Source organism: Carassius gibelio, chromosome B8 (genome assembly GCF_023724105.1).
Source record: "Carassius gibelio isolate Cgi1373 ecotype wild population from Czech Republic chromosome B8, carGib1.2-hapl.c, whole genome shotgun sequence".
In the NCBI taxonomy this organism is placed as follows: Eukaryota; Metazoa; Chordata; class Actinopteri; order Cypriniformes; family Cyprinidae; genus Carassius; species Carassius gibelio.
This window is the reverse complement of record NC_068403.1, coordinates 26,314,562-26,336,215: the sequence shown is the minus strand read 5'-3', so window position 1 is coordinate 26,336,215 and position 21,654 is coordinate 26,314,562. Positions and strand designations below refer to the sequence as shown.

The 21,654-nt window shown below is 34.1% G+C and overlaps 2 long non-coding RNA genes across 6 annotated transcripts; one reads left to right on the top strand and one right to left on the bottom strand.

Moving 5' to 3' along the window:
* Positions 1–739: 739 nt before the first annotated feature.
* LOC127963872 (uncharacterized) lies at positions 740–3,484 on the top strand. 2 transcript variants are annotated; one of them, XR_008154929.1, is made up of 4 exons: positions 740–754; positions 1,762–1,973; positions 2,099–2,182; positions 2,830–3,484. It is a non-coding gene; the product is annotated as an uncharacterized LOC127963872 (long non-coding RNA). The 2 variants fall into 2 exon arrangements; XR_008154928.1 differs by having other exon boundaries at positions 746–764; positions 1,877–1,973; positions 2,830–3,070.
* Positions 3,485–5,661: 2,177 nt separating this feature from the next.
* Positions 5,662–20,739, bottom strand: LOC127962983 (uncharacterized). 4 transcript variants are annotated; one of them, XR_008154712.1, is made up of 7 exons: positions 20,523–20,739; positions 7,986–8,197; positions 7,777–7,860; positions 7,004–7,108; positions 6,821–6,917; positions 6,307–6,686; positions 5,662–6,218 (listed from the first exon to the last, which is right to left on the bottom strand). It is a non-coding gene; the product is annotated as an uncharacterized LOC127962983 (long non-coding RNA). The 4 variants fall into 4 exon arrangements; XR_008154711.1 differs by lacking the exon at positions 20,523–20,739 and having other exon boundaries at positions 7,986–8,567; XR_008154713.1 differs by lacking the exon at positions 20,523–20,739 and having other exon boundaries at positions 7,004–7,104; positions 7,986–8,567.
* Positions 20,740–21,654: the final 915 nt, after the last annotated feature.

Here is a 21,654-nt window from a genome sequence, read left to right as displayed (position 1 = left end):
ATATAAAATCACACCGGACCCACCGGACATATTATGGCCAAACATTTTTGGCCAAAATGTGTTTGAAGAACAGGTTTTGTGATGTCAAAACATCTAATGCTCTTAATCAACCCACAACTGTAAGGTAAACCTATTTTATTTTTTACACTGTACAAAAAAGTACCTGGGGCCTCTGAATGTGAACATACAACAATTACCGCAATCAGTGTTCCTATAAATTATATATAAAACGTCCATATGCACAAAATATTGCTTAATGCATCCTACTTTATAAATGACAGTTCAATAAACAACCCTTTGTCACATTTAATTCATGACTGCATCAAAGGTAATCTGGATTTTTAATGTGACATACCTTCTCTGAGAAAAAAAAACTGCTTTTACTGAAAAGACATCTTTTAAATTATATATGTTTTGTAAATACTACAATAAGTACATGTACATATAGCACCCATGATGTTTATTTTTATTTATTTATTTATTTGTAAATCTGAGAACAGACTTGTGATTCAACATAGACTCTTATCCCAACCCGTTCTCATCAGTCTGCGTATAAATAACACGACTTTACACTTTCTATTTGCGTGTAATGCATACGCCAAATGCCATTTTTGCGTGCATATGATACGCCAATCCTTCCCATTAATTTCGGTGGAGAGCAGATGCGTCCAAATAACACGCATCATCTTCAGCGGCAGTGACGTCACAAGCGAGGCTCGTTCAGTTCACCTGATGCGCTTACACCTTCAAACAGGTAAGCAAGGGTAAATATATTTTTTTCTTCTTCTTTTTGTAATGATATCACGTGGTTAAGCGTATTGTTTTAATTATTTCAGTATTTCTGCATCACGTTAGACAGGGTCGTGTTTTTAAAGGGCAGTTTATGCTCAAATTATGGGTCAGTGGGCTGCTCAGCTAGCCTACTATTGTCATTAGCCTAAGCTAACCTGTACTGTTTATAGACCTGTTGCAGTTTTAAATAAATAATGATGTGACATATGGGTCTTCAGCTTTTAGACATGACTAATACAAGCACACCAAAGCACCCAACCCAATATCGCGTGATAATCGCGATCGTGTAAAAAGTCCACACATTTAGCATATTTTTACAATACTAGCCTAACTTTTGCTTGACCACGTCATGTGTAGCCAATACACACACAGTAACTACAGCATATTTACCATGCTTCTCCTACTGTAACCGTAGTTTTACTGTGGTATTTGTAGTTACTAACACACAATAACCACGACATTTACTATGGGTTTACCATAGTAACCATAGTTTTACTCTGGTATTTGTAGTTACTAACACACAATAGCCACGACATTTACTATGGGTTTACCATAGTAACCATAGTTTTACTCTGGTATTTGTATTTACTAACACACAATAACCACGACATTTACTATGGGTTTACCATAGTAACCATAGTTTTACTCTGGTATTTGTATTTACTAACACACAATAGCCACGACATTCACTATGGGTTTACCATAGTAACCATAGTTTTACTCTGGTATTTGTATTTACTAACACACAATAACCACGACATTTACTATGGGTTTACCATAGTAACCATAGTTTTACTCTGGTATTTGTAGTTACTAACACACAATAACCACGACACTTACCAGGATTTTACCACAGTAACTGTGTTTTTACTCTACACTATTTGTAAAGCACAGTAACCACTAAGTTTGCCATGCCTTTAATATCTTTTTGTGATGTAATTGTAATTCAGTGTTTTTTCTGTCTTGCAGTTACGTCGGATTACATACTCCACAACAACCTGTAATCCAGCAGATCTTTAAAGAAGCCATCTCTTGTAAAATCTCTCTCTCTCTCTCTCTCTCTCTCTCGCTCTCGCTCTGCTAGAATTAACAGGGAACTTCAACTCCACGCTCCCAATGCTGATATTGAAGAAGCTGTCAAGGGGGCTGAACAAGTCCTTCAAAGGATCAACCCTTCACAGGTAATGTTGAAGACTCTTAGTTATAACTGATTTGCTTTAATGAACGCATCCTTATATTATGTGTTAATCAAATATTTTGGTCACAGATCATTTTAACACACTGTCTCAACATGTTTATATTTCAGGAAGGCCTGTCATGAGATTTGAATTTGACCATCTTGTGCATTTATGAAGAAGACCAAAAGCTGCAAAGGCAAACACTTCCAATGGTACGTCAGATACATTTTTCTCAGCATTTGATATTTCTTAAATTTTGGTTCACTTAGCCCATCAGGAAGAACACTCAACAAAGAGCATGTTGTAGTAGTAATAATTCATCCAATAATCATATTATATTGCACAAGCGTACTTGTACAAAATTCTACAACTTTTACTCCTACTGCTGTTATTGGCCATCACCACAGCTCCCATCAGATTGTGCCCATTGTAAGAGTGTTTATATTATGAAGTTTAAATGAAGTCCATTGTATTCTTTATTAATCTTTACAAATTGGTGCCGCCTCTTCCTGTTTCAACAGTACATGATATCTGTCCACATCTCATAGTCTGCCTTTCTTTCTATGGTGATGTTACTGAACACATCTGTCTTAGAAGCAAGAGAATGGAAATCCTAGTTTAACTTTTCAAGTGCTACAAATCAGATCTTCAATGAATTTGGGCAATCAGATCACTTAAAGTTGTTCACACAAAGACCAATAACTATAATGAGAAGTATTTTAGCATCCACACCAACAGACAATACTGTACAATTACTTCTATGCACACTGCAGTTACAGTATGTTGTATTCTGCCAATTGTTGTTGTCAGTGTTTTTGTTGTTCATCATGTGATAAATTATCTTTGTTTCTTCTTGCAGGATTTCTCACAGATTACTTAATCATTCTTCATCAGCTCTTCACAATATCAGCCCATTCAAAAGCTTCCAGATCTTCCTCTCTTGTGTGACACATCTGCTCTCAGTCCTTTACTGCCAACCTCCAGTCTTAGCATTTCTGCTTGTATTCATTTTTCCTCTACATTCATCACTCCAATCTCTACTATAAGCACTCCTGTATATATATATATATATATACACATAATAATAATTATTATTATTAACCATTTATTTGTTTTGCATTTATTCACAATAGAATCAAACAATGATTACAGGATATATAATTTTAAAGGTGATAATTGTAAAATATTGGAGCATTGTTCTTAATCATTTTTGCCTATTTGGTTGATAAAGGGAAGAAAACAATATATTTTCAACTGTAGCCTTGATTATTCTTTGGCATCTTTTGTCAGGATTTCTGTAAACAAATTCCCTTTTTATTTTTGAATATTAAACTTGTGTTTTTTGAAGGGAGTTTCTGTTGCAATTTTGTTTGTTTGTTTTCACTTAGTTACCTCTATGCATTTTTTTTAATCAACTTTTCTTTTTTTTCATAGTGGAATAAACTGGAGAGAGACTGTTCTGGGCACTATGTTTATCTGCGAAAAGTTTGACATATCAATAAACACTGTAAAATGACTAGACAACGAGTGATTGATGTCATGATGTTTGTTTGTTTGTTTTCTATTCCTATAGTTCAACTGGTGGATCTAAGAATGGCAAGTTTTTAGGGTCCATTTCCATGAAACCTAGATGTGATAAATTGTTTACCTTTAATACACTATAAATACATTGTAAATATTACAGAAGGAAAATTGAGTAGTAGAAAAATATTGTGTTTAAATAATCTTCAGAGGTGTTTTTTTAAGCAAATGAAACATTTTGACATTTATTTTTCACACAGTATATGCAAACTTTTGAGTTTAAGTACTGTACACTAATATTAGTGTAAACAATGTAGCCTATTCAATACAATGGGAATCATTATACCTTCGTTAAAACACAAAACAAAAAAACCTTTAATCAACGTATTTCTTGCTGCATCAGGGTAACTGCAGCTTCTGTCCATTCACTACAGGAACCCGGAAGCTCCCGGCATAAATGACCATATATGTACAAGTTAGTGTGACGCCTGTGCTCAACTGGGTTGCCATTGGCTTTGACGTTCCCTTGGCTCTCGCAGAACTCGCTGTGATTGGACTATCTTTTAACCCAAATTATATACCGCTTAATGTTGCAAAGTCCGTTTGACTGTAATTATTACGTCAGTAACACCTTCAGTTAACAATGCAGTGTTGCTATGTCGTGAGAAATTACCTCTTTACCGAAATCGTAACCCTTACCCTAAGCACAACTCCAATAAACTCCAAATACCAGTGCTAATATTACTCGCGTTCAAACGATAGAATGGCAGAGGCTTATGAGTAATGTAGTTTAAAATGTTTAATAATTAAAAAAATGGGAAAATGCAATCTTTTTTAACAAAGGGTCATCTAAACATGTTCATTGTGTAAACATTAATGACATATTTAAGAGGCAGGCTGAAATTCGATATTTTACTAAGTGCACTTTTTTAAACACCTTTATACCACCTTTCCATATATGTTTGAAAACTCTGTTCAACATTATTTAATTAGCATAGCATAAGTAGTTGTCCTGCCAATTTTTTCTTTGACACTATAATCAGACTTTGATTTACAGCCATTTGAAATTTACATTTTTTTGCTCTTCTAGAGGACTCTACTGGGCCCTTGAAGATGGAAGGGCAGTAAAACATACACATACCTTTTCTCATCATGGACAACAGACTGTGCTGAGTCATAATTTTTAAGATTTTCTTTTCAACAAATTGCCAATATGTAAGTTGTAAGTCATGTTTATCTTAGAATAAGAATGGAACCATAAAAATATACATCAGTGCCTATTTGGAATAGGCGCCAAATATTGAATTACATCAGATGCAAGGATACAGTATTGAAAGTAAACAAAGACACCAATTTAAACAACCAATACATACTGTGACACTTGATTGTACTTTCACAGTGTCAATGTGTCATTCAGTAAGACAAGGTACAGAGAGTGTGTAGTTTATAGTGCAAAGCCATACAATTCATGCAATGCAAAGAATCATAATATTAAGAGCTAATTTGTGTCTCTGTGTAAAATACTCCTCATATTTGTCCTCCTCGGGTACTAAACATCAGTAATGTGCATGCTCATCTTGCTTATTATACAGTACTGGATTCATGTTGATCTTTCCCTTGTCCATCACCTTCAGTTGTGCATGAAATTCCTGCAGCATTATAGTCCATGCAGTATCTTCTAATGCAGCTTTCAGCCTGCCCTTCATCTAACTGAATGTCATTAATGTAACCAAATGTTCATTTCTTAATTAAAACACATTTATCTATTGTTTACAAAATTAAATGGTGTATATACCAAACACCATTCTTAATATAGAATATTCACCCTACTTTATTATCCAACACCATGTGCAGTACTTTACTGGAGGATACAACATAAAGACAACTAAAGTAGTGTATTAAGACAAATGATATACAATTTTTAACAATATTAAAAATGGGTTATGTTAAAACCATGTTTTTCTAATCAAATGAAGCCATGCAAATGCATGTATGGTGAAATGTCTTGAGCCCCAAAGAATCACATCAAGTTTTTAGAGCTCTCCTGCTTTTCTTCCTCTTCTTGCTTGTCCATGTCCTGGACATATCATAATCTTCCATGTCATAAATTTTTTTTTGCAGTTCTTATGCAGCACCCTGCACAACTGATGAACAAAAGACATGTAACTAATTTAAATCAAATATCTTTATTGTCACAATACAATGAACACAAGTATACAGGTGATGAAAGTCTTGGGTGCAGACTGCAGCGTGACAGTATGGATGACAAATGAATTAATTCATGAATATATATGAAATACAAATTCTGAATATATATATGCAACACACATATATAAGGGACTCAATTCAGGTAGAGAACAATATATGTTAAAAATTATGCTATACAGAGAGCATGAATTGAAAACAATAATAATCACAGTACACATACATCTCTGCAGTGCAGCACGGTATGAATTAGTGCAAACAGAATGTCAGGGTGCATAATAATATTGAGTCCAGTCAGCATAACTGATAAGAGTGCAGGGCATATGAGGTTGGTGGGGTGTGTATGGTTTTACTGGTATGAGTTCAGTTCAGTCTGATTGCCTGTGAAAGGAACTTGTCTCACTGTCTGCTGGTGTAGGTTCTGTGATAACGCATGCCTGATGGTAACAGTGAGAGCAATCCATGGCTCGGCTGGCTGGAGTCTCTGACGGTCCTCCTCACACTCCACCTGGTCTAGATGTCCTGGAGGGCCAAAACAAGTATTTAGGGTATGGTAAATCAATAAACAATATATAGTATTTTTATTTATAATTGTTGCACTGGACTTAACATTGATTCTTGTTGGGGATATTGGCCAAAAGAATCCCACCACAACTAGCTCTCGTTGTTTAGCAGTGATGTTTACTTTTACAGGCCGTAACATCTGAGCTGTCGCAGTAGAGCGGTTTGTGAATGCAGTCTTCACAGAAGATAACTGATGGGTTCAGGTAGCAGTGATGCACTCGGTGGCCATTCAATTGATATCTTCATCAACTGGCTCCATCTTAATTCAAACAAACAGACAAAACAATAAGTCAGCAATAACAGCAATAACCATTCTAGAGTAATAGTGTTGGTGAATACAGTTGCAGGTGTCAGTACTCGCCATATTCAGTCATTTCCTTCCCAAATCACAGAGATGATGCACAGCTTATTTGCTCATTTTAGGAGCTATAAAAAAGATGTATATGTGAAAAACTATAACTGCGGACTTGAAAAGTCTTTTGAGAGATCAACATCAATGTTGTACCACACATAACTGCACTGAATTCAGACATACAAAATGGAAATGTGAAACTTTTCACCTTTCTGTCTTTTCTTTTGGGGCACAAGAAGTCCATGTTCATTCCTCATTTCTTTAGGACTGGTTTGACTGATTTTCTTTGCGTTTCTGGTCTTCAGCTGTAAAACAAGAAAATACTTATTGACCCCATGTTTAATCATTATTGTTGTTTAAAAATATAAATAAGGCAGATATAATTATATACTTCAAGCACAAGTTCCTTGGCAACTCTAGTAGGCTCCTGAGTTCATCTGTACACATCAGATTCAGCGTCTGAGAAAATGCCATCATGCAAACTCTCAGTTTCTGCCTTACAACAGAGCATAAAAGAATGTGTGAGTGAGGGAGTACAGCATGAAGATGAAGTGAAAAAGGTAGAGAAAGGCAGAATTGTGTGTATAAATTTAACAGAATGAGAGGAACATTTAAGAGATTTAAGAGAACAGTACTGTCTGTTGGTGTGGATGCTAAAATACTTCTCATTATAGTTATTGATCTTTGTGTGAACAACTTTAAGTGATCTGATTGCCCAAATTCATTGAAGATCTGATGTGTAGCACTTGAAAAGTTAAACTAGGATTTCCATTCTCTTGCTTCTAAGACAGATGTGTTCAGTAACATCACCATAGAAAGAAAGGCAGACTATGAGGTGTGGACAGATATCATGTACTGTTGAAACAGGAAGAGGCGGCACCAATTTGTAAAGATTAATAAAGAATACAATGGACTTCATTTAAACTTCATAATATAAACACTCTTACAATGGGCACAATCTGATGGGAATTGTGGTGATGGCCAATAACAGCAGTAGGAGTAAAAGTTGTAGAATTTTGTACAAGTACGCTTGTGCAATATAATATGATTATTGGATGAATTATTACTACTACAACATGCTCTTTGTTGAGTGTTCTTCCTGATGGGCTAAGTGAACCAAAATTTAAGAAATATCAAATGCTGAGAAAAATGTATCTGACGTACCATTGGAAGTGTTTGCCTTTGCAGCTTTTGGTCTTCTTCATAAATGCACAAGATGGTCAAATTCAAATCTCATGACAGGCCTTCCTGAAATATAAACATGTTGAGACAGTGTGTTAAAATGATCTGTGACCAAAATATTTGATTAACACATAATATAAGGATGCGTTCATTAAAGCAAATCAGTTATAACTAAGAGTCTTCAACATTACCTGTGAAGGGTTGATCCTTTGAAGGACTTGTTCAGCCCCCTTGACAGCTTCTTCAATATCAGCATTGGGAGCGTGGAGTTGAAGTTCCCTGTTAATTCTAGCAGAGCGAGAGCGAGAGAGAGAGAGAGAGAGAGAGAGAGATTTTACAAGAGATGGCTTCTTTAAAGATCTGCTGGATTACAGGTTGTTGTGGAGTATGTAATCCGACGTAACTGCAAGACAGAAAAAACACTGAATTACAATTACATCACAAAAAGATATTAAAGGCATGGCAAACTTAGTGGTTACTGTGCTTTACAAATAGTGTAGAGTAAAAACACAGTTACTGTGGTAAAATCCTGGTAAGTGTCGTGGTTATTGTGTGTTAGTAACTACAAATACCAGAGTAAAACTATGGTTACTATGGTAAACCCATAGTAAATGTCGTGGTTATTGTGTGTTAGTAACTACAAATACCAGAGTAAAACTATGGTTACTATGGTAAACCCATAGTAAATGTCGTGGTTATTGTGTGTTAGTAAATACAAATACCAGAGTAAAACTATGGTTACTATGGTAAACCCATAGTAAATGTCGTGGCTATTGTGTGTTAGTAACTACAAATACCAGAGTAAAACTATGGTTACTATGGTAAACCCATAGTGAATGTCGTGGTTATTGTGTGTTAGTAAATACAAATACCAGAGTAAAACTATGGTTACTATGGTAAACCCATAGTAAATGTCGTGGTTATTGTTCGTTAGTAAATACAAATACCAGAGTAAAACTATGGTTACTATGGTAAACCCATAGTGAATGTCGTGGTTATTGTGTGTTAGTAACTACAAATACCAGAGTAAAACTATGGTTACTATGGTAAACCCATAGTGAATGTCGTGGTTATTGTGTGTTAGTAAATACAAATACCAGAGTAAAACTATGGTTACTATGGTAAACCCATAGTAAATGTCGTGGCTATTGTGTGTTAGTAACTACAAATACCAGAGTAAAACTATGGTTACTATGGTAAACCCATAGTAAATGTCGTGGTTATTGTGTGTTAGTAAATACAAATACCAGAGTAAAACTATGGTTACTATGGTAAACCCATAGTAAATGTCGTGGTTATTGTGTGTTAGTAAATACAAATACCAGAGTAAAACTATGGTTACTATGGTAAACCCATAGTAAATGTCGTGGTTATTGTTCGTTAGTAACTACAAATACCAGAGTAAAACTATGGTTACTATGGTAAACCCATAGTAAATGTCGTGGTTATTGTGTGTTAGTAAATACAAATACCAGAGTAAAACTATGGTTACTATGGTAAACCCATAGTGAATGTCGTGGTTATTGTGTGTTAGTAAATACAAATACCAGAGTAAAACTATGGTTACTATGGTAAACCCATAGTAAATGTCGTGGCTATTGTGTGTTAGTAACTACAAATACCAGAGTAAAACTATGGTTACTATGGTAAACCCATAGTAAATGTCGTGGTTATTGTGTGTTAGTAAATACAAATACCAGAGTAAAACTATGGTTACTATGGTAAACCCATAGTAAATGTCGTGGTTATTGTGTGTTAGTAAATACAAATACCAGAGTAAAACTATGGTTACTATGGTAAACCCATAGTAAATGTCGTGGTTATTGTTCGTTAGTAACTACAAATACCAGAGTAAAACTATGATTACTATGGTAAACCCATAGTAAATGTCGTGGTTATTGTGTGTTAGTAACTACAAATACCAGAGTAAAACTATGGTTACTATGGTAAACCCATAGTAAATGTCGTGGTTATTGTTCGTTAGTAAATACAAATACCAGAGTAAAACTATGGTTACTATGGTAAACCCATAGTAAATGTCGTGGTTATTGTGTGTTAGTAAATACAAATACCAGAGTAAAACTATGGTTACTATGGTAAACCCATAGTGAATGTCGTGGTTATTGTTCGTTAGTAACTACAAATACCAGAGTAAAACTATGGTTACTATGGTAAACCCATAGTGAATGTCGTGGTTATTGTGTGTTAGTAACTACAAATACCAGAGTAAAACTATGGTTACTATGGTAAACCCATAGTGAATGTCGTGGTTATTGTGTGTTAGTAAATACAAATACCAGAGTAAAACTATGGTTACTATGGTAAACCCATAGTAAATGTCGTGGTTATTGTGTGTAAGTAACTACAAATACCAGAGTAAAACTATGGTTACTATGGTAAACCCATAGTAAATGTCGTGGTTATTGTTCGTTAGTAACTACAAATACCAGAGTAAAACTATGGTTACTATGGTAAACCCATAGTAAATGTCGTGGTTATTGTGTGTTAGTAACTACAAATACCAGAGTAAAACTATGGTTACTATGGTAAACCCATAGTAAATGTCGTGGTTATTGTGTGTTAGTAACTACAAATACCAGAGTAAAACTATGGTTACTATGGTAAACCCATAGTAAATGTCGTGGTTATTGTTCGTTAGTAACTACAAATACCAGAGTAAAACTATGGTTACTATGGTAAACCCATAGTAAATGTCGTGGCTATTGTGTGTTAGTAAATACAAATACCAGAGTAAAACTATGGTTACTATGGTAAACCCATAGTAAATGTCGTGGTTATTGTGTGTTAGTAACTACAAATACCAGAGTAAAACTATGGTTACTATGGTAAACCCATAGTAAATGTCGTGGTTATTGTTCGTTAGTAACTACAAATACCAGAGTAAAACTATGGTTACTATGGTAAACCCATAGTGAATGTCGTGGCTATTGTGTGTTAGTAAATACAAATACCAGAGTAAAACTATGGTTACTATGGTAAACCCATAGTAAATGTCGTGGTTATTGTTCGTTAGTAAATACAAATACCAGAGTAAAACTATGGTTACTATGGTAAACCCATAGTAAATGTCGTGGTTATTGTGTGTTAGTAAATACAAATACCAGAGTAAAACTATGGTTACTATGGTAAACCCATAGTGAATGTCGTGGTTATTGTGTGTTAGTAAATACAAATACCAGAGTAAAACTATGGTTACTATGGTAAACCCATAGTAAATGTCGTGGTTATTGTTCGTTAGTAAATACAAATACCAGAGTAAAACTATGGTTACTATGGTAAACCCATAGTAAATGTCGTGGCTATTGTGTGTTAGTAAATACAAATACCAGAGTAAAACTATGGTTACTATGGTAAACCCATAGTGAATGTCGTGGTTATTGTGTGTTAGTAAATACAAATACCAGAGTAAAACTATGGTTACTATGGTAAACCCATAGTGAATGTCGTGGTTATTGTGTGTTAGTAAATACAAATACCAGAGTAAAACTATGGTTACTATGGTAAACCCATAGTGAATGTCGTGGTTATTGTGTGTTAGTAAATACAAATACCAGAGTAAAACTATGGTTACTATGGTAAACCCATAGTAAATGTCGTGGCTATTGTGTGTTAGTAACTACAAATACCAGAGTAAAACTATGGTTACTATGGTAAACCCATAGTAAATGTCGTGGTTATTGTGTGTTAGTAAATACAAATACCAGAGTAAAACTATGGTTACTATAGTAAACCCATAGTAAATGTCGTGGTTATTGTGTGTTAGTAAATACAAATACCAGAGTAAAACTATGGTTACTATGGTAAACCCATAGTGAATGTCGTGGTTATTGTGTGTTAGTAAATACAAATACCAGAGTAAAACTATGGTTACTATAGTAAACCCATAGTAAATGTCGTGGTTATTGTGTGTTAGTAAATACAAATACCAGAGTAAAACTATGGTTACTATGGTAAACCCATAGTGAATGTCGTGGTTATTGTGTGTTAGTAAATACAAATACCAGAGTAAAACTATGGTTACTATAGTAAACCCATAGTAAATGTCGTGGTTATTGTGTGTTAGTAAATACAAATACCAGAGCAAAACTATGGTTACTATAGTAAACCCATAGTAAATGTCGTGGTTATTGTGTGTTAGTAAATACAAATACCAGAGCAAAACTATGGTTACTATGGTAAACCCATAGTAAATGTCGTGGTTATTGTGTGTTAGTAAATACAAATACCAGAGTAAAACTATGGTTACTATAGTAAACCCATAGTAAATGTCGTGGCTATTGTGTGTTAGTAAATACAAATACCAGAGCAAAACTATGGTTACTATAGTAAACCCATAGTAAATGTCGTGGTTATTGTGTGTTAGTAAATACAAATACCAGAGTAAAACTATGGTTACTATGGTAAACCCATAGTAAATGTCGTGGCTATTGTGTGTTAGTAAATACAAATACCAGAGTAAAACTATGGTTACTATGGTAAACCCATAGTGAATGTCGTGGTTATTGTGTGTTAGTAAATACAAATACCAGAGTAAAACTATGGTTACTATGGTAAACCCATAGTAAATGTCGTGGTTATTGTGTGTTAGTAAATACAAATACCAGAGTAAAACTATGGTTACTATGGTAAACCCATAGTGAATGTCGTGGCTATTGTGTGTTAGTAACTACAAATACCAGAGTAAAACTATGGTTACTATGGTAAACCCATAGTGAATGTCGTGGCTATTGTGTGTTAGTAAATACAAATACCAGAGTAAAACTATGGTTACTATGGTAAACCCATAGTAAATGTCGTGGTTATTGTTCGTTAGTAACTACAAATACCAGAGTAAAACTATGGTTACTATGGTAAACCCATAGTAAATGTCGTGGTTATTGTGTGTTAGTAAATACAAATACCAGAGTAAAACTATGGTTACTATGGTAAACCCATAGTAAATGTCGTGGTTATTGTGTGTTAGTAAATACAAATACCAGAGTAAAACTATGGTTACTATAGTAAACCCATAGTAAATGTCGTGGTTATTGTGTGTTAGTAAATACAAATACCAGAGTAAAACTATGGTTACTATGGTAAACCCATAGTGAATGTCGTGGTTATTGTGTGTTAGTAAATACAAATACCAGAGTAAAACTATGGTTACTATAGTAAACCCATAGTAAATGTCGTGGTTATTGTGTGTTAGTAACTACAAATACCAGAGTAAAACTATGGTTACTATAGTAAACCCATAGTAAATGTCGTGGTTATTGTGTGTTAGTAACTACAAATACCAGAGTAAAACTATGGTTACTATAGTAAACCCATAGTAAATGTCGTGGTTATTGTGTGTTAGTAACTACAAATACCAGAGTAAAACTATGGTTACTATAGTAAACCCATAGTAAATGTCGTGGTTATTGTGTGTTAGTAAATACAAATACCAGAGCAAAACTATGGTTACTATAGTAAACCCATAGTAAATGTCGTGGCTATTGTGTGTTAGTAAATACAAATACCAGAGTAAAACTATGGTTACTATAGTAAACCCATAGTAAATGTCGTGGTTATTGTGTGTTAGTAAATACAAATACCAGAGTAAAACTATGGTTACTATGGTAAACCCATAGTAAATGTCGTGGCTATTGTGTGTTAGTAACTACAAATACCAGAGTAAAACTATGGTTACTATGGTAAACCCATAGTGAATGTCGTGGTTATTGTGTGTTAGTAAATACAAATACCAGAGTAAAACTATGGTTACTATGGTAAACCCATAGTAAATGTCGTGGTTATTGTGTGTTAGTAAATACAAATACCAGAGTAAAACTATGGTTACTATGGTAAACCCATAGTAAATGTCGTGGTTATTGTGTGTTAGTAAATACAAATACCAGAGTAAAACTATGGTTACTATGGTAAACCCATAGTAAATGTCGTGGTTATTGTGTGTTAGTAACTACAAATACCAGAGTAAAACTATGGTTACTATGGTAAACCCATAGTAAATGTCGTGGTTATTGTTCGTTAGTAAATACAAATACCAGAGTAAAACTATGGTTACTATGGTAAACCCATAGTAAATGTCGTGGTTATTGTGTGTTAGTAACTACAAATACCAGAGTAAAACTATGGTTACTATGGTAAACCCATAGTGAATGTCGTGGTTATTGTGTGTTAGTAAATACAAATACCAGAGTAAAACTATGGTTACTATGGTAAACCCATAGTAAATGTCGTGGTTATTGTGTGTTAGTAAATACAAATACCAGAGTAAAACTATGGTTACTATGGTAAACCCATAGTAAATGTCGTGGCTATTGTGTGTTAGTAACTACAAATACCAGAGTAAAACTATGGTTACTATGGTAAACCCATAGTAAATGTCGTGGTTATTGTGTGTTAGTAAATACAAATACCAGAGTAAAACTATGGTTACTATGGTAAACCCATAGTGAATGTCGTGGCTATTGTGTGTTAGTAACTACAAATACCAGAGTAAAACTATGGTTACTATGGTAAACCCATAGTGAATGTCGTGGTTATTGTGTGTTAGTAAATACAAATACCAGAGTAAAACTATGGTTACTATGGTAAACCCATAGTAAATGTCGTGGTTATTGTGTGTTAGTAAATACAAATACCAGAGTAAAACTATGGTTACTATGGTAAACCCATAGTAAATGTCGTGGTTATTGTGTGTTAGTAAATACAAATACCAGAGTAAAACTATGGTTACTATGGTAAACCCATAGTAAATGTCGTGGTTATTGTGTGTTAGTAACTACAAATACCAGAGTAAAACTATGGTTACTATGGTAAACCCATAGTAAATGTCGTGGTTATTGTTCGTTAGTAAATACAAATACCAGAGTAAAACTATGGTTACTATGGTAAACCCATAGTAAATGTCGTGGTTATTGTGTGTTAGTAACTACAAATACCAGAGTAAAACTATGGTTACTATGGTAAACCCATAGTGAATGTCGTGGTTATTGTGTGTTAGTAAATACAAATACCAGAGTAAAACTATGGTTACTATGGTAAACCCATAGTAAATGTCGTGGTTATTGTGTGTTAGTAAATACAAATACCAGAGTAAAACTATGGTTACTATGGTAAACCCATAGTAAATGTCGTGGCTATTGTGTGTTAGTAACTACAAATACCAGAGTAAAACTATGGTTACTATGGTAAACCCATAGTAAATGTCGTGGCTATTGTGTGTTAGTAAATACAAATACCAGAGTAAAACTATGGTTACTATGGTAAACCCATAGTAAATGTCGTGGCTATTGTGTGTTAGTAACTACAAATACCAGAGTAAAACTATGGTTACTATGGTAAACCCATAGTGAATGTCGTGGTTATTGTGTGTTAGTAAATACAAATACCAGAGTAAAACTATGGTTACTATGGTAAACCCATAGTAAATGTCGTGGTTATTGTGTGTTAGTAAATACAAATACCAGAGTAAAACTATGGTTACTATGGTAAACCCATAGTAAATGTCGTGGTTATTGTGTGTTAGTAAATACAAATACCAGAGTAAAACTATGGTTACTATGGTAAACCCATAGTAAATGTCGTGGTTATTGTGTGTTAGTAACTACAAATACCAGAGTAAAACTATGGTTACTATGGTAAACCCATAGTAAATGTCGTGGTTATTGTTCGTTAGTAAATACAAATACCAGAGTAAAACTATGGTTACTATGGTAAACCCATAGTAAATGTCGTGGTTATTGTGTGTTAGTAACTACAAATACCAGAGTAAAACTATGGTTACTATGGTAAACCCATAGTGAATGTCGTGGTTATTGTGTGTTAGTAAATACAAATACCAGAGTAAAACTATGGTTACTATGGTAAACCCATAGTAAATGTCGTGGTTATTGTGTGTTAGTAAATACAAATACCAGAGTAAAACTATGGTTACTATGGTAAACCCATAGTAAATGTCGTGGCTATTGTGTGTTAGTAACTACAAATACCAGAGTAAAACTATGGTTACTATGGTAAACCCATAGTAAATGTCGTGGTTATTGTGTGTTAGTAAATACAAATACCAGAGTAAAACTATGGTTACTATGGTAAACCCATAGTAAATGTCGTGGTTATTGTGTGTTAGTAAATACAAATACCAGAGTAAAACTATGGTTACTATGGTAAACCCATAGTAAATGTCGTGGTTATTGTTCGTTAGTAACTACAAATACCAGAGTAAAACTATGGTTACTATGGTAAACCCATAGTGAATGTCGTGGTTATTGTGTGTTAGTAAATACAAATACCAGAGTAAAACTATGGTTACTATGGTAAACCCATAGTAAATGTCGTGGTTATTGTGTGTTAGTAAATACAAATACCAGAGTAAAACTATGGTTACTATGGTAAACCCATAGTAAATGTCGTGGCTATTGTGTGTTAGTAACTACAAATACCAGAGTAAAACTATGGTTACTATGGTAAACCCATAGTAAATGTCGTGGCTATTGTGTGTTAGTAAATACAAATACCAGAGTAAAACTATGGTTACTATGGTAAACCCATAGTAAATGTCGTGGTTATTGTGTGTTAGTAAATACAAATACCAGAGTAAAACTATGGTTACTATGGTAAACCCATAGTGAATGTCGTGGTTATTGTGTGTTAGTAACTACAAATACCAGAGTAAAACTATGGTTACTATGGTAAACCCATAGTGAATGTCGTGGTTATTGTGTGTTAGTAAATACAAATACCAGAGTAAAACTATGGTTACTATGGTAAACCCATAGTAAATGTCGTGGTTATTGTGTGTTAGTAACTACAAATACCAGAGTAAAACTATGGTTACTATGGTAAACCCATAGTAAATGTCGTGGTTATTGTTCGTTAGTAACTACAAATACCAGAGTAAAACTATGGTTACTATGGTAAACCCATAGTAAATGTCGTGGCTATTGTGTGTTAGTAAATACAAATACCAGAGTAAAACTATGGTTACTATGGTAAACCCATAGTAAATGTCGTGGTTATTGTTCGTTAGTAACTACAAATACCAGAGTAAAACTATGGTTACTATGGTAAACCCATAGTAAATGTCGTGGCTATTGTGTGTTAGTAAATACAAATACCAGAGTAAAACTATGGTTACTATGGTAAACCCATAGTAAATGTCGTGGTTATTGTGTGTTAGTAACTACAAATACCAGAGTAAAACTATGGTTACTATGGTAAACCCATAGTAAATGTCGTGGTTATTGTTCGTTAGTAACTACAAATACCAGAGTAAAACTATGGTTACTATGGTAAACCCATAGTGAATGTCGTGGCTATTGTGTGTTAGTAAATACAAATACCAGAGTAAAACTATGGTTACTATGGTAAACCCATAGTAAATGTCGTGGTTATTGTTCGTTAGTAAATACAAATACCAGAGTAAAACTATGGTTACTATGGTAAACCCATAGTAAATGTCGTGGTTATTGTGTGTTAGTAAATACAAATACCAGAGTAAAACTATGGTTACTATGGTAAACCCATAGTGAATGTCGTGGTTATTGTGTGTTAGTAAATACAAATACCAGAGTAAAACTATGGTTACTATGGTAAACCCATAGTAAATGTCGTGGTTATTGTTCGTTAGTAAATACAAATACCAGAGTAAAACTATGGTTACTATGGTAAACCCATAGTAAATGTCGTGGCTATTGTGTGTTAGTAAATACAAATACCAGAGTAAAACTATGGTTACTATGGTAAACCCATAGTGAATGTCGTGGTTATTGTGTGTTAGTAAATACAAATACCAGAGTAAAACTATGGTTACTATGGTAAACCCATAGTGAATGTCGTGGTTATTGTGTGTTAGTAAATACAAATACCAGAGTAAAACTATGGTTACTATGGTAAACCCATAGTGAATGTCGTGGTTATTGTGTGTTAGTAAATACAAATACCAGAGTAAAACTATGGTTACTATGGTAAACCCATAGTAAATGTCGTGGCTATTGTGTGTTAGTAACTACAAATACCAGAGTAAAACTATGGTTACTATGGTAAACCCATAGTAAATGTCGTGGTTATTGTGTGTTAGTAAATACAAATACCAGAGTAAAACTATGGTTACTATAGTAAACCCATAGTAAATGTCGTGGTTATTGTGTGTTAGTAAATACAAATACCAGAGTAAAACTATGGTTACTATGGTAAACCCATAGTGAATGTCGTGGTTATTGTGTGTTAGTAAATACAAATACCAGAGTAAAACTATGGTTACTATAGTAAACCCATAGTAAATGTCGTGGTTATTGTGTGTTAGTAAATACAAATACCAGAGCAAAACTATGGTTACTATAGTAAACCCATAGTAAATGTCGTGGTTATTGTGTGTTAGTAAATACAAATACCAGAGCAAAACTATGGTTACTATAGTAAACCCATAGTAAATGTCGTGGTTATTGTGTGTTAGTAAATACAAATACCAGAGCAAAACTATGGTTACTATGGTAAACCCATAGTAAATGTCGTGGCTATTGTGTGTTAGTAAATACAAATACCAGAGCAAAACTATGGTTACTATAGTAAACCCATAGTAAATGTCGTGGTTATTGTGTGTTAGTAAATACAAATACCAGAGTAAAACTATGGTTACTATGGTAAACCCATAGTAAATGTCGTGGCTATTGTGTGTTAGTAAATACAAATACCAGAGTAAAACTATGGTTACTATGGTAAACCCATAGTGAATGTCGTGGTTATTGTGTGTTAGTAAATACAAATACCAGAGTAAAACTATGGTTACTATGGTAAACCCATAGTAAATGTCGTGGTTATTGTTCGTTAGTAACTACAAATACCAGAGTAAAACTATGGTTACTATGGTAAACCCATAGTAAATGTCGTGGTTATTGTGTGTTAGTAAATACAAATACCAGAGTAAAACTATGGTTACTATGGTAAACCCATAGTAAATGTCGTGGCTATTGTGTGTTAGTAACTACAAATACCAGAGTAAAACTATGGTTACTATGGTAAACCCATAGTGAATGTCGTGGCTATTGTGTGTTAGTAAATACAAATACCAGAGTAAAACTATGGTTACTATGGTAAACCCATAGTAAATGTCGTGGTTATTGTTCGTTAGTAACTACAAATACCAGAGTAAAACTATGGTTACTATGGTAAACCCATAGTAAATGTCGTGGTTATTGTGTGTTAGTAAATACAAATACCAGAGTAAAACTATGGTTACTATGGTAAACCCATAGTAAATGTCGTGGTTATTGTGTGTTAGTAAATACAAATACCAGAGTAAAACTATGGTTACTATAGTAAACCCATAGTAAATGTCGTGGTTATTGTGTGTTAGTAAATACAAATACCAGAGTAAAACTATGGTTACTATGGTAAACCCATAGTGAATGTCGTGGTTATTGTGTGTTAGTAAATACAAATACCAGAGTAAAACTATGGTTACTATAGTAAACCCATAGTAAATGTCGTGGTTATTGTGTGTTAGTAACTACAAATACCAGAGTAAAACTATGGTTACTATAGTAAACCCATAGTAAATGTCGTGGTTATTGTGTGTTAGTAACTACAAATACCAGAGTAAAACTATGGTTACTATAGTAAACCCATAGTAAATGTCGTGGTTATTGTGTGTTAGTAACTACAAATACCAGAGTAAAACTATGGTTACTATAGTAAACCCATAGTAAATGTCGTGGTTATTGTGTGTTAGTAAATACAAATACCAGAGCAAAACTATGGTTACTATAGTAAACCCATAGTAAATGTCGTGGCTATTGTGTGTTAGTAAATACAAATACCAGAGTAAAACTATGGTTACTATAGTAAACCCATAGTAAATGTCGTGGTTATTGTGTGTTAGTAAATACAAATACCAGAGTAAAACTATGGTTACTATGGTAAACCCATAGTAAATGTCGTGGTTATTGTGTGTTAGTAAATACAAATACCAGAGTAAAACTATGGTTACTATAGTAAACCCATAGTAAATGTCGTGGCTATTGTGTGTTAGTAAATACAAATACCAGAGTAAAACTATGGTTACTATAGTAAACCCATAGTAAATGTCGTGGTTATTGTGTGTTAGTAAATACAAATACCAGAGTAAAACTATGGTTACTATGGTAAACCCATAGTAAATGTCGTGGTTATGTGCGTTACAAAGTCCAGAGTAAAACTATGGTTACTATGGTAAACCCATAGTAAATGTGGTGGTTATTGTGTGTTAGTAACTACAAATACCACAGTAAAACTACGGTTACAGTAGGAGAAGCATGGTAAATATGCTGTAGTTACTGTGTGTGTATTGGCTACACATGACGTGGTCAAGCAAAAGTTAGGCTAGTATTGTAAAAATATGCTAAATGTGTGGACTTTTTACACGATCACGATTATCACGCGATATTGGGTTGGGTGCTTTGGTGTGCTTGTATTAGTCATGTCTAAAAGCTGAAGACCCATATGTCACATCATTATTTATTTAAAACTGCAACAGGTCTATAAACAGTACAGGTTAGCTTAGGCTAATGACAATAGTAGGCTAGCTGAGCAGCCCACTGACCCATAATTTGAGCATAAACTGCCCTTTAAAAACACGACCCTGTCTAACGTGATGCAGAAATACTGAAATAATTAAAACAATACGCTTAACCACGTGATATCATTACAAAAAGAAGAAGAAAAAAAATATATTTACCCTTGCTTACCTGTTTGAAGGTGTAAGCGCATCAGGTGAACTGAACGAGCCTCGCTGGTGACGTCACTGCCGCTGAAGATGATGCGTGTTATTTGGACGCATCTGCTCTCCACCGAAATTAATGGGAAGGATTGGCGTATCATATGCACGCAAAAATGGCATTTGGCGTATGCATTACACGCAAATAGAAAGTGTAAAGTCGTGTTATTTATACGCAGACTGATGAGAACGGGTCCAATTAACTCACTTTGACTCAACTTGATCTCAAATTTTAGACTTGAACAAGCCATCACTTTGTTAAATGAAATACATTCTTCGGAAAGGAAATGAAGGAATGTAACCTGCTGGAATAATCTTGAGAAAATCAGTTCGAAACATCAAAACACCCCTGATTTCAGGAATGTTCCCTATTAATTCTGATCTGTATGGTTTATAGTTGACTCCTTGTCTCACTCCAGCTTCATAAAACAGCAACAGAATGAATGCACATTTTAATGACGCTTCGCTAACAGCCTCCAAGATCAGCAGAACTTCCTCAGAACTTTGTCAAATATGAAACGGCCAAGAAAAACTCTGAATCCTCTTCCAGGATAAGTATGCAAAGGATCATTGATGAGAAAGGTAAGGGAAATTGTTTATTTATAAAGTGTTTTAATGTTCTGTACAGTGCGTATTATTTAATGGTGATCTCTGACCAATAAGACTGTTGAAAACACTTTAGATTAGAAAACACTATTTATTATTAACTAGTTGCTTATAGCGTGCATATTACTAGCATACTGGCTGTTTATTAGTACTCATAAAGCAAATATTAATGCCTTATTCTGCATGACCATAATTTAGATCCCTTAACCTAAACTTAAACATATACAGAGGCTACCTTAAGGTGTTCTGTAATCGAACGTGTTGCCATAATTGTTATCTCTGTTGAAAACGTCTTCTGATCAGCATTTTCCTTTTTAGGTGATTCTCTTTTTAAGGTTATCTCCTGCTCAACCAAATATATTTTTAAATATATGACATATTTATACACTGTACATGTGGTAACCGGTAGCTATTACCCAATTTGACCCATTAAAAATGATCTTTGTGAATAACATTGATGTACAGTATATAGTTTGGTTCAAGTCATTAATGTTAAA